This window comes from the organism of the source record quoted next, unplaced genomic scaffold (genome assembly GCF_019419815.1).
Source record: "Pyrus x bretschneideri cultivar Hongxiangsu unplaced genomic scaffold, Pyrus_bretschneideri_v1 Contig31, whole genome shotgun sequence".
Lineage (NCBI taxonomy): Eukaryota > Viridiplantae > Streptophyta > Magnoliopsida > Rosales > Rosaceae > Pyrus > Pyrus x bretschneideri.
The window spans coordinates 2,004,827-2,015,285 of record NW_025999624.1 but is presented as its reverse complement, the minus strand read 5'-3'; positions in this window follow the sequence as shown (position 1 = coordinate 2,015,285).

The following is a 10,459-nucleotide window of genomic DNA, read 5'->3' as shown; positions in this document are numbered from 1 at the left end:
TCTTCCCGAAATGTACAATGCCTTTCCATGGTGACATCTTTAAGAATACCCAATCTCCAACAACATATACCCTGTCTATTGAATATCTGTCTACTATACTCTTTTGTTGATCCTGTGATGCCTGCAAGTTGTCCTTTATCACTTGAATATTTTGTGTCATCTCATCTACAATTTAAGGACTTACCATAACTCTTTCGTCGACCTCGGACCAACACAACAGTGTACAACGTCTCGAATAGAGACATATCAATGCTGGAATGAAGGCTATTGTTATAGGCGAATTCTATCAAATGTAAGCGTTTGTGCCATTCATCTCTGAACTACAGGACTGAAGATCTCAACATGTCTTCCAATGTCTGGATAGTTCTCTAGGATTGTCTATCAGTCTGAGAATGATAAGTGGTGTTGTAGAGTAATTTCGAACCTAGAGCTTCTTGAAAAGCTACCCAAATTTTCGAAGTAAATCTAGGGTCCCAATCAGAAATAATACTAATTGGAACACCATGATATTTGACAACTCTAAAAACCAAAAGTTCGGACAACCGACGTAGCGGGTAGTTTTCACGAACATGTAGGAAATGCGCTGACGTGGTAAGTTAATCTACAATCACCCAGATACCATTATAGCCATTATGCGTGCAAGGCAGGTTGTACACAAAATCCATAGTGATATCCTCCCATTTCCATTAAGGTATAAGAAGTGGTTGTAGCAGCCCGAATGGTTTCTTTCTTTCCACTTTGACCTGTTGATAGACGAACAACGACTCACGTACTTAGCAATTTTGTCTTTTCATTATTGGTCAATAGTAGAAAGGTCAGATAGTACAATACATTTTAGTACTCCCGGGATGTATCGCATAAGCTGAGATATGTGCTTCATCGATAATTTTTTTCTTCCGTTTTTCCACATTCGGTACATACATTCAATCGCCTTGCATAAGTATACCATTAGGTCTTCGAATTATGAGATCTCCCCTATTTCTGTTCAACACTACTTGCTTTAACTCTTGGTATTCTGAGTCATTCATCTGAGCCTCGAGAACACGATCCAATAAAACTGGTCTGACTTGAAAGTTAGCTAGTAGGATTCCCTGGTAATCCACTCCCAAAATGGCTCCAGTAGATCTTAGGTCGGTCAAAAGAGGAACATTACATGCATAAAGAAGATTAAGTCGACTGTGAGTTTTCCTGTTAAGAGCATTTGCTACAGTATTTGCACAACTAATGTGATATTCAATAGTGCAATCATAGTCTCTGATCAATTCCATCCATCTACGCTGCCAAAGATTAAGATCTTTTTTAGTAAAGATATACTTAAGGCTTTTATTGTTAGTGAAGATTCGAAACGTTTCCCCATAGAAATTATGTTGCCAAACTTTTAGAGTGAAAACAATAGCTGCCAATTCAAGATCATGAGTAGGGTAATTCATTTCATGGGGTTTTAATTGTTGTGAAGCATATGTGAACACCTGTCCATGTTGCATCAACACACAACCCAAACCATTTAGAGAGGCGTCACAATAGAACTCGAAATTCCCACTGTCATCAGGAAGTGCCAGAATAGGTGCGTGAGTGAGACAATACTTCACCTGTCGAAAACTCCGTTCACAATCATCATTCCATTTGAATTTAACTCATTTCCAACCTTGTTAGAGGTAGTGCTATGGTTGAGAAATCTTTCACAAAGTGTCGATAATAGCTAGCAAGACCAAGAAAACTCCGTACTTTAGTGACAGTCTGAGGTTGCTGATAGAAGCATATTTATGCGACTTTGTTAGTTTAATTCCTTGCATTTAGTGTGTTAGTTTCTAGTTATTTTAGTATTTTAAGCTATTTTAGTGTGTTTGTAGGTTCACTTGGCTAAAGTTTCAAGAAAAGGTAATTTGGAACATTTTGGAGCAATTTTGGGCTTGGAATGGTTAGCATATGCTTGGAGCAAGGTGGATGGATGAAATTGAAGTTCAAGAAGGGCTAGGAATATGCTAAAGAGTTGAAGAAATTAATTCAAGACTTGGAAGACAAGGAATCAACTACAAAGAAGGAAACATGAGTTAAACTACCTTATTTTGACTTAGTCAATCCTAATCTTTTCTTACTTATGTTCCAGCTGCCAAGAGGATCCCTAATTATATTGGGACACTTAAATATATGTTCTAGAAGGCCTAATTCTACACCTAAGGGGATGCCGAACCTTTCCTTCCCCTTTTCATTCCTTGCTGCAAAAACCCCTTCCCTTCATTTCCCTTTTTCTTGCCGTGCAAGCCTTTCCCTTTTCTTTCTTGGATTCTAATTTTAATTACCCTTTTTCCTTGAGGATTTGGTGAGCAAATCTTTCCCAAAACAATTAATTATGGCTGTGCCTTTCTCTCCTAAAATAAAGCCAATATGCCGCACAAATCATTCAGACAATCCCCGACCATTCACCCATTCAACCATTCATCTTTGCCACACACACATCTGCACTATCCATCTATCTCATACCACAACTGAATTTCATGCCCAAACACCTTGTGCCACAACTTTTCAAGGAAAAATGAGAGAAGACCCTTTGGAGCCGTGCCTGCCATTCAAGATTGGATTGTTGAAACGTTTTTAGGTGTATTCAATGTTTAATTTAAGTTTTCTTTGTTTGATTGCGAACATGAGGAATTAATTTCATTTTGGCTGGAGGAGAATTCAAAGCCATGAACATATATGTGATATGAATCGATTTCATCAAATTATTGTTTCGTAAAACATGAATGTGATTTGCTTAACTGCTTGACTGATAACTTATTCTTGTATGTTGATTAAGGATGCATACTTAGTTTGCATGCATGAATTTGATGCTAAAATATAAGGGATTTTCACCTAATTGTTATGAATTTATATTTGCAAGTAGTGGAGATCGCTAGTCACAATCGTGTTAAGTAAAATCCATGGCAGGAGTATCATGTTGTTCCTAGTTACGAATGCCTTGTCAATGCTTATGATTTTCACAAAGCTTAATGATCTTTGATTGTATCTCTATTATGCTATTCATGTAGGGAACTATTGAAGAATAATTTGGTTGTCGATGCGTGATAAGAGCATATTTATGCTACTTAGCTATGTTGTTTCCTTGCATTTAGTTAGTTAATTACTACTTATTATAGTCTTTTAAGTTATTTTCGTATGTTTGTAGGTCCTAATGGCAAAAGGAGCAAGAAAGTGCATTTTGGAGCCATTTGGAGCAGTTTTGGGCATCAATTGGATAGCTTATGAGTGGAGCAAGGTGGATGGACGAAATTGAAGTCAAGAGAGGCTAGGAAATGGTACAAATCTAGAGAAAGAAGTTCAAATACAAAGAAGATAAGGAAATAGCAAGAAATAAGGAACATTACCCAACCTTATCTTATCCTATCCTAACGAACCTTATCCTTTCCTAAACCTAGCATTATCCTATCTTATCTTATCCAAATCAGTTTGTACCTTAATTCTAGCTATTTAGAAGGGATTAGTTATACATTTAAACACATAACTCAGATTCTAGAAGCTTAATCCCTTGTGTGTCGCATATATGCCATTCTTTGGTGTATTGGGAGTTGTAATCCCTCTCCTACAAAGGTGCCGCACCCCTTAGCCTTTGTTCTTCTAGAAATCTGCCCTAACATCCTTTCTAGAAGCCTATACCTGATCCTAATTGAATGCTGCATGTTCTTAACCTTTTCCCTCTTGATTTCTGCCAAACCATAACCTTTTCCTTCTAGGATTGTGCAATCTTTTTCCCTTCAGAAATTGTGTATTCCCTAGCCCTATAAATACAAGTGTTTGCCGCACCATTCATACCACCCATTCACTCATTCACTCATTCACTCATTCATACATTCAGCCATTAAACACCATAATTCACACCACATCACCCTAGTGCCGCAAGCAAGGAAGGAGGAGAAGAAGACTTGTGCAATCTGCCATCCAAGGGAGTGTCGTGCATGCCATTGGAGTGTGGAGCGTTTCTTGGTTCTTTCTATCCTTAGTTTTAGTTCAATGTTTATGTTAATTTGGTTTTCAATTATGATGAACATGTGGAACTAATTTCTTTTTAGTTAGAGGTGAATTCGAAGCCATGATTATATGTTTTATATGAATTGATTACATCCAGTTATTGTTTCTTAAGCCTTGAATGTGATTTGCTTATCTGAAGTTATCAAAACTTGCTTAAGTATGTTGATTGGGGTTCGACACTTAATTTTCAGGCATGAATTTGATGCTAGAGTATAAGGGAGTTTCACCTAATCATTATGAACTTATATTCACAAGTAGTGGAAGTCACTAGTCATGATTGTGTTAAGTAAATCCTTGGTATGAGTATCATGCTTTTCATAGTTATGAATGCCTTGTCAATGCTTATGGTTTTCAAAGAACTTAATGACCTTTGATATGATTTTCTATTATGCTTTTCATAGTTAGGGAACTTGAGAAGGATACTTTGCTTGTGATGTATATCCCATCCAATTCAATAAATTAAGGAAAATTTGAAAGTTAATTTGTGCTATCACGGTTAATTTGGGGCATTGTCATTCATAGTCTAAAGGGATAATAACTGGAAATTGTTTTGTATGCATATGTCATGTGTGGAGAAGGACCCTCTAACTAGCCTTTCACCCATTTAATTCACCCAAATTCGTTTTTACAAAGTATTTTATGCAAAGTTTCTATTTTTAAGTTTTAAATTCATCAAAAACAATCCCCCTTTCATTTAGTCTTGTTATTTGAGTCAAAATTTGTTTTCTTTTAGTCTTTTGAGTCAAGTTAAGTTTTATTTTCGTCAAAATCACTTGTTAGGTCTAAAAGTGAGTCTTTTTGAGTGTGTGTTGCTGTTTTTGAGTGTTTTAAGTTATTTTTGAGTCTATAGAGTCTAGTTAAGTGCTTTTTAGTCTTATTTGTGTTGATTAGCATCCCTAGTTAATTCCCGGTCTAGAATGATCCCTATTTGCATATATACTACAATTGTCACAAATAGGGTTTAATTTGTGTGTCAAGTTAATTTTCACATCAATGCGTATTGCATCCAATGCAATGACTTAAGGAAAATCTGACGGTTAATTAGTGCTATTCTTGGTTAATCTGGGGCATTGTCATTCATGGTTTATTGGAATAATAATTGGAAATCGCTTTGTATGTAAGTGTGTCATGTGTGGAGAATGACCCTCTAGTTAGCCAATCACCCATCAATTCACCCAAATTCATAACAATTTACTTTGTTTCTACAATCTATTTGTTTAAGCTTTAAATTCGTCAAAAACTCAGTCCCGTTTACTTTGTTATGTCAAATTAGTTAGAATCTGTCCAAATTTGTGTTTTTGAGTGTTTTGAGTCAAAATCAATTCAATTTTTGTCCAAAGAAGTCCTAGTGTCTAGTTTGAGTCTAATTGATTACTTTGTGTTGTTTTGAGTATTTTAACTTTGTTTTGAGTTCTTTGAGTCTGGTTAAGTGTTTTCAAGCCTAGTTTTTTGTTTCTGAGTCAGTTTTAAGTAGATTAGCAATCCCTCCTAATCCCCAGCCTAGACGATCCCTAATTACATCTTTACTACAATTGTCAATAAGAAGGTTTAATTTGAGTGCTAGTTTATAACACATCAGTTACTCCCAATTTTCCACTGCTACTACTTTCTGAAGATCCACGAGAATATCATGAGCTGATATCACGTGTCTCAAGAATGACACATGATCTAGCCAGAATTGTCATTTACTGAATTTAGCATACAGTTGATTCTCCGTTAGCTGCTTTAAAACCAAATGTAAATGTCTAGTATGGTCAGGCTCACTTTTATAATACACCAGAATGTCATTGATGAAGACAATTACTAACCTATAAAGGTACAAATGGAATACCCGATTCATTAAGTTCATAAAAGCTGTTGGAGCATTTGTTAACCTAAATGGCATCACAAGAAACTCGTAATGACCATATCGAGTTCGAAAGGCTGTTTTCGAAACATCATCACTTCTAATTTTTAACTGTTAATAACTGGACCTTAGATCAATTTTTGACAAAACATAAGCACCACGAAGCTGATAGAAAAGATTGTTGATACGAGGCAACAGATAACGGTTTTTAATCGTCACTGGATTTAGCTGTCTATAATCGATACATAGCCTCAACATTCCATCTTTCTTCCTCACGAACAAGACTAGAGCTCCCCAAAAGGGAGTGCTTGGCTAAATAAACCCTATATCAACAAGTTCTTGTAACTGGGTTTTTAATTCTCTCAACTCTGTAAGAGCCATACGATAAGGTGCTAGAGAAATAGGGTCAGTACCTAGAATTAGGTTGATAATGAACTCCACTTCACAATCCGGTGGTAAGCCAGGTAAATCATCATGAAAAACATCAGAAAATGTTTTAACTACTCAAACATCTTCACACGCATAGGAATATCTTCAGTCATCACTACATCAGCTAGGTAGCCTTGGCAGCCCTTTCTTAACATTTGCTTCACCCTCATGATAAAGATTATACTATGTTTCAGGCCAGTTCGTTCGCCGACAAAAGTTACAATAGGCATGTCTGGTCGATGGAAAGTAACAATATTTTGGCGACAATTCAACATGGCATAATTATAATCTAACTAATCTATGCCCAAGATAACATCGAAGCCAACAATATCCCAGGGAATGAGATTAGCTGGCATTACTACATTTTCAGTAAGAATGAGACATCCTCAATACTCCCAACTAACATAGCAAATTGTGTTTCTAGGCATCGAGAACTCCAAATCATAACCAAGGGGAGTAAGGTGAGGTTGAGTCTTTTGAGCAAACATATGGGAAATAATCGAGTGAGTAGCACCCGAGTCAATTAAAATTTTAGCAAAGTGGCCTAGAACATTCAACGTACCTATGATTAAGGATTACTTTGAGCATCCTATATGGTGATGTTGTTGACATGACCTTGCACTTGTTGTCTGCCTTAAGAACCTCTATTTGTCTAATTCTGATTACCACGTCCTTGACTACCTTGGCCTTGGTTGGTTTGGTTTGTTTGCCTACCCGAGCCACCACTGTTAGAAGTTACATCAAGATTCTGATACTGTCCTCCAATATACCACTGCGCTCCGCCACCCTGATATGGTGTATAACCTCCATGGTACTACTAATAACCGTCTTTCTAATATAGAATGTCAGGTGAGTACTGGTACGCTCATCCCGGATACCAGGATATATGGCCCTGGTAGTGGAAAACACCACTATAACCTATCTGCTGATAGGCACTAGGTCCCGTAAGTATATTTTGCTGTGGAGGAACTGCAGCTGGTAGTGTAGAAAACAAATTTTTCTGATTCTGAGGACATTGATTAAACCTATGCCCCTCCTAACCGCATGTGTAACATCTATTATTTCCCCTCTTACATTCACCGTAGTGACGATTATTGCACCTGTGACAGATTTGAGCACCGGAATTGTTGGAGTTCCTTTGATTCTGAAAACATGAATTGCTAGTGGATTTGTCGTCCCTTCGAGGTGTGTTGGAATTTGAACCCCTGTTAGACGATCCATAACTGTTACCGCTTTTCTTGAAATATTGAGTCTTTTGAGGACCAAAAGATGACTGCTCCTTGTTATAATTCTTCTAAGTGTTATTATTTTCCTCTTCATCATCATCGTCATTGGGGCCATTTTCGAAATCTTCAACAAGAAGCAAAATCTCAAACAATTCTTGATAAGTGGAGCATGGAGCAGGCGCCGCCAAAGAACGAAGTCGCTTATGAGTCCCTTTCTCAAACTGATGAAGCATTTCTCTGGGATTTTCAGCAATAGTAGAACAATAACGAGATAAATCAGTGAACTTCTGGTGATACTTTGTTACTAACATTTTACCTTGTTTCAACTCTGTAAACTTGTCTCTTTTTCGATCCATGTATTTAAAAGGTGTGAATCTGGCATCAAATAGGCGCTTGAAAACATCCCAACTCATGGCATCTTGTGCAGATAACGGGCATGACTTATAAGCCTACCATGACTCCGCTCCTTTATGAAAGAACCACGCAGCTGTTTCCACCAATCGTTTTGCTGGAAAATTCCCCTGTCACTGCATAGCACGAAAAGTCTTTTCAACATGCTCAATCTCAGCTACCTCGGGTCCCACGTTGCCAAAGAAATTATTTATTTGAAGATGAGATGTGGTCTCTATGGTAGTCCTTTGGGGATGACAAATTGTTGTGTGAATGGCAGTGGCGATAGCTTCATTGAGTCGTCTAAAATTAGGAAAGTTTGCCTTAGGTGGAACAGGTGGCGCTCTATAAGGTGGCATGATTTTGACATAAGAGATCAAAAAGTTATAACACATATGAAGAATGCACGACAGCCAAACCTATGCTCTAATACCAAACTGACACACCCTAACCAGAGTAGAGGCATGCTAGCCGACACCCGAAGGTGACGTAGCCAAAAAGGAAAGTGATGTAAAAATGTGGATAAATTTAAACTAAAGCTAGAATTTATTTAAACTTGAGAGTGCGCAGTAGTGGGAAGAACCTATAAAACATAAGTAGTTAGAGCATAGATGACAGTACAACATAAGTAAAGCAATTGAATCTAGTTAAGGTGCTTATTACACAACCGGAAATAAGCTCCTACATTTATTTAGGAGAATGTCAGAATCGCCAAAGATCCTTTGTATGCCACAGAGGATTCAATTAACTAAGTTATAGAGGGGCGAAAAACAGAAGGTGTAAGTGGGCAAAAACAAAGGTTTATGAAACATATTTATTTTCTGAACATACTAACCCCTCACCGTAAAACAAGTATAGTTTCTAGAAAATCATCCTACATATAAATATGAAATCAAAGGTAATTCAACAATAATTCAAGAAACACATAAATCATAATATCTCAACCATGGCATAAGAAAATCCAGTGCTCATCAATTTATGCTAACACATGAGTTTATGCAAGAAATTCTGACATGAACAAGACTGGTGTAATCATAATATACGCTCTAGTACTACAATCATGTAAAGACTGGCGTTAGTGATGTGCTTATACTAGCACTCAAATTAAACCCTCTTGTTGACAATTGTAGTAAAGATGCAAGTAGGGATCGTTCTAGGCCGGGGATTAGGAGGGATTGCTAATCTACTCTAAACTGACTTAAAAACACAAAACTAAAATTAAAAACAGAAAACTAGGCTATAAGACTCTTAACTAGACTTTTATGACTCAAAACAAACTAAAAAAACTCAAAACAACACAAAACAATCAAATAGACTTAAAACTGACACTAGGACTTACTTTTGACGAAAATTGAATTGATTTTGACTCAAAACACTCAAAAACACAAATTAGGATAGATTCTAACTAATTTGACACAACAAAGTAAAGGGGATTGGGTTTTTGACGAATTTAAAGTAAAAACAAGTAAATTTAAGACTTTAAACAAGTTTGGATGAAATTAAGTGAATTGATGGGTGATAAGCTAGCTAGAGGGTCCTTATCCACACATGACACACTTGCATACAAATTGATTTCTAGTTGCTTTTTCAATAAACCATGAACCTCAACACCCCAGATTAACCATGAACAGTACTAATTAACCCTCAGATTTTCCTTAAGTCATTGAATTGAATGGAATACGCATCGGTAACGAAATTATTCTTCAATAGTTCCCTACATGAACAACATAATAGAGATACAATCAAAGATCATTAAGCTTTGTGAAAATCATAAGCATTGACAAGGCATTTGTAACTATGAACAGCATGATACTCCTGCCATGAATTTACTTAACACGATTGTGACTAGCAACCTCCACCACTTGTGAATATAAGTTTGTAACGGTTATGTGAAACTCCCTTATATTCTAGCATCAAATGCATGCATGCAAACTAAGTGTGCACCCTCAATCAACATACAAGAATAAGTCATCAATCAAGCAGTTAAGTAAATTGCATTCATGATGTTTGAAATCATAACTGGAGGTAATCAATTTATATTGCAAATATAATCATGGTTTCAAAGTCTCCTCTAGCTAAAACAAGTTTAGCTCCTCATGTTCGCAAAACAAAGATAATTAAACTTAAACATTGAAACAAAAGATTGAATACACCTAGAAACGCTCCAACAATCCAAGCTTGAATGGCAAGCACATCCCAGGGTCCTTCTCCTTCTTCTTTGATATGGCACAAGGTGTGGGTGAAGGTTTGAGTGATGAATTATATGAAAGAATGGTTGAAAGTATGGATTGGTGAGTGAATGGGTTCAGCAAGGCTCTTTATTTATATGGGATAGAAGGGCACAGCTGGGAATTAATTTGGGAAAGGTTTAAGACTCCAAATCCTCCAGGAAAAGGGTAACAAATCAGAATCCTAAGAGGAAAAGGGAAGGGATTTGCGGCAACACCTAGGGAGAGAGGGAAAGTGACTTCCTTGCAAGGCAAGGAAATGGAAAGGGAGAATTGGTGCGGCATCCCTCTTTGATTGGGTTTAGGGCTTCTAGAAC